Below are 3,799 nucleotides of genomic sequence, written 5' to 3' on the forward strand. Positions count from 1 at the left end.
AGAAGATTGCTTCTCATAATACACTAATAAGTTTTTTGTTTTTAGGTACTTCGTAAATGTGTTGCTCAAATGAAGAAGTTTCTGACAGTGTTGCCTTGCAATCCCCTGCAGATCTCTTAAACCTGCATGCCAATTTCATTTTTAAAGAGCACCAAAGAGACTATATAACTGTTAGAAATGTGCAATGGACTACAGAAAATACCACTCTGATGGGAGAGCTAGGACATCATTGAATATACAGTACTCTTATATGAAGATATTTTATGTGGAGTCTGCTAGAAGCTCTAGAGTAGAGATAGAAATCATAAAACCCTCCAGATGTTGTTGGACTACAGCTCCTAGAGGTCCAGATAGCATAGCTACTGGTAAGGAATTTGGGAATAAAAATCCAACAAATTCTGGAAGCCACATGATTCCCACCTCAATTTAGAGCTCAGAACAACCAATGGTTTGACAGAGTCTAGTACGTTGGAACATTGCTCTTAGTCAAGGTTGGGGTACTAGTGTCCCTCCAAATGTTATAGGACTCCACTTCAAATTTATCTGTGTAGACCTAGAACTTACTCCTTTATGTATGTCGGGCTGTGTGCTATTACTAGGCACTGGTCAAAGGAGAGAACAGAATGATCAACCAGACCTACAAGAACTTTTTAAAAATGCTAGTAGTCGAGAGGGTGTCACGTGGTAAATTTCACCTTGGACATTTTTTAGAGCTAGATTGCTCTTTGCTGTACCTTGAAAGATGACTCAGGCTCACTTTTATTTTATCTTTATATTTTACCTTAATGCTTCCTAACCTACTTCTGTCAGATGAGTTGGGCTAAAAGTTTCATAATTCCTAAGTGACGCAGCTAGCTTTGCTGGCTGGGAATGGTTGGATTAATAATCCAACACATTTGGGAAACACTTCACTGTACAAAGTTGCTGTGTGTCCTTTGGCTTCACCTTGATCCTTAGACCTACCTCTCACTGATTTATCAGAGGTAGACATTGACTATATTTTAGCAAATGACCCTTTCAAAACCATAAAATGATTCTTCTTTGAATGGTTTTTCTGTATGCAAATATTACTTTAATATTCAACTCTGCAGTCTCTTATCATTCCTGAAGGATACTTAGCTTCTTTTGTTGAATATATATTAACTTTCCTCCTTATAGTCTGACTTCTTGAAGTCCATTGAATTTTCTTTTGCTATTGTCCCTCTATAATTTTACTATACATGCAGTGTCATATCATCAGCATAGTTAATTAACACTCCATTTAAATTTTCTTCCAGCTCATTAATGGAGATTGAGAAATAATGCAATGAATTGCAGTCTCTAATTAGGTAAGAGGAGTTAAAAATGTTGGTATTATGTTTGAAACATGCAAATGGGGGAAACTTTGCTTTAGTGCTATTTTTTTTCCTATTTGCCCTATTAAGAATGTGAGTGAGGGAGTATCTCTTTGACAGTAAAAAGCCAATGAACCTCTCTATAGCCTGAAATCCTAACTTTACTTATCTCAGAGCCAGTTCTCTGACTTCGTTACGTCTGCTTAGATATAGGTTCATGCTGTTAATAACTTAAAACCCATAAGATTCTCTTTTCAGACCACACTATGTAAAGCCAGTACAGTATTAAGATGGCAATGCCTTAAAAACCAACCCTGGAGGCTAGAAAACATTTGCAATCTTTCTTGTACACCTTAATGACTAATTAATAGAAAGAGCTTGATAAATTTTCAGGTTCAAGAGTCTGGCTTCTTCTGAAGTGACTGCTTTTGTGAATGCAGTCAAGTTGAGACAAGAAAGTCATTGCCTTCAGCTCCAGAACTTTGATCCTGCTTTGACTGATATTGTAACACTGTGAATATTTCCAGGCGAGGGACATAAATTCTCAGCAGATGTACATTAAAGATGGGGCTGAGAAGACAGTGAACATATTTAGCCCTGAAACAATGTTGTTGTACCTTGCTCCCTCTAACTCACACCATTTGTTGCCCCTGGTTCCCCATTGTACCAAGATGGCTGAAGGTGATCACTGCTTATGGATAATGTCAAGGGTTTAAGGCTAATGTTTTTTTTCCCCCTGAAGTGATAAATCACTCTTGGTATCTATTCTGATGGTGAAAGCACAACACAAACTGGTAACAGAATAAAAAAAGGACTTAGATTGGCAGGCTGGACAATTTTCAGTTCCAGCTGAGTTTAGTATCATGATAATATGTCTATTTGAAAATCTGTTCTAAAATACTGAACTCCCATGTACAATTTCCACATTATAAGATTAAAAGAAACACAGTATCCTATTGCTCTCAGCAGGTTGAGAAGACAATGTGAGTTCAGTACTACAAGGTGTTGCTTCTTTTTTCCTCTCTATACCCAGTAGTAAAATAAGGATGTGGGAACTGTGAAGTTTCTGTGGCGCATGTCTACACTGATGGGGAAAAAAGAACTGACCTCACAGTGACCATTGGCTGGGCATATGGCGTTCTTGATGATTTGCAGGGAGGTTGCTGCGAATTCATAGGTAATGCAGTTTAGGAGGCTTCAATCCAATTTTCAAAAAGTCACACTCAGAACATCCGGGAAGAATCTTATGGCAATTCCATCTTCCAAATATGTTTCTACATTCCAGATGGCCTTTTCAGTGATGGCCCCGTGAATCTGGAATAGTCTTCCCAAGGAGCTCTGTCTGACGACCCCCCCAGAAACATTTTAAAAAAGGCTTAAAACCTTCCTTTTTTGTCAAGCCTTCCCCCCTGATAAATGAAGTTGTGTATGTTGATGCCATTGATTCTCTGCCTTACCTTGCTGTATGACTGTGTTTTAAATTTTGTATAATTGGTTTTTATCTAGAAATGTTTTGTAATGGTTTTTTATGGTTGTAATGGTTTTCTACGGCTGTAAACCGCTTTGATCTGTGGAAAAGCGGTATACAAATAAAATTTATTATTATATTATTATTTATATTTTACCCCAAACCTCCTCTGAAAACCTAGATTCACCTATGTATGGCCAGCACTCTGAGGCAACTTTGCTGTGGAGCTGGGGGCAGGCGGAGTTTTTGGTGGGCAGGACTGGTTAGGTCAAGTGAGTCTGGTGTGTGCTGTCATTTTTTCCACCACAGTCTATGTTCAGCCATGAGATCAATGGTGAGGGACAAGACTGGGCTACTCCCTTCTTTGTTCTCTCCCCTCCTGAGAGTCACTTTTTAAAAATTCTCTTTACTCTCCCTTCCCACACTCTGATCCACTCCCCATCTGATCAGCATCTTTGTTTTTATTTCAGTGAATGGAATGCACACATTCCCTCTTCCTCTGCAATTATTTGCTCACTTGCTTGTGGAGAGATCTCATGGACTCGCTCTCACAATCCTCCCATCATCTGCTTGCTCACTTGTGTGGAGCTCTGCAATGTACGAAGGGGGGAATGTATGTGTGTACATGTAAAATACCATCACTCATTCACTGGGGCAGAAAAAAGGTGAAATGGATATATTTTTTGGCCAGTATAGACAACTCCTATGATAAAAAAAAAAAAAAAAAATCAGGAATGGACAGTTTTGAGGATTTAGAGGGGTCACATCAGCACCCAGCTCATTCTTCCCTCATTGCCATCCACATTGCCACTGCAATTGCCACTGAAGTTCTGTGGTAACTGAAGATACTCTATGGTGAAAAAACATGGCAGATCTTCTTCTCACACCACAGAGTAGAATGGAGATGTAGAGCATTTCAAAAGGACTCCATGGTATAGGAACACAATCTATCACCTTCATATAACATATTGCTGCACTGCTTTTTAGCAGCTGTGTT

This window comes from Sceloporus undulatus, chromosome 2 (genome assembly GCF_019175285.1).
Source record: "Sceloporus undulatus isolate JIND9_A2432 ecotype Alabama chromosome 2, SceUnd_v1.1, whole genome shotgun sequence".
Classification (NCBI taxonomy): Eukaryota; Metazoa; Chordata; class Lepidosauria; order Squamata; family Phrynosomatidae; genus Sceloporus; species Sceloporus undulatus.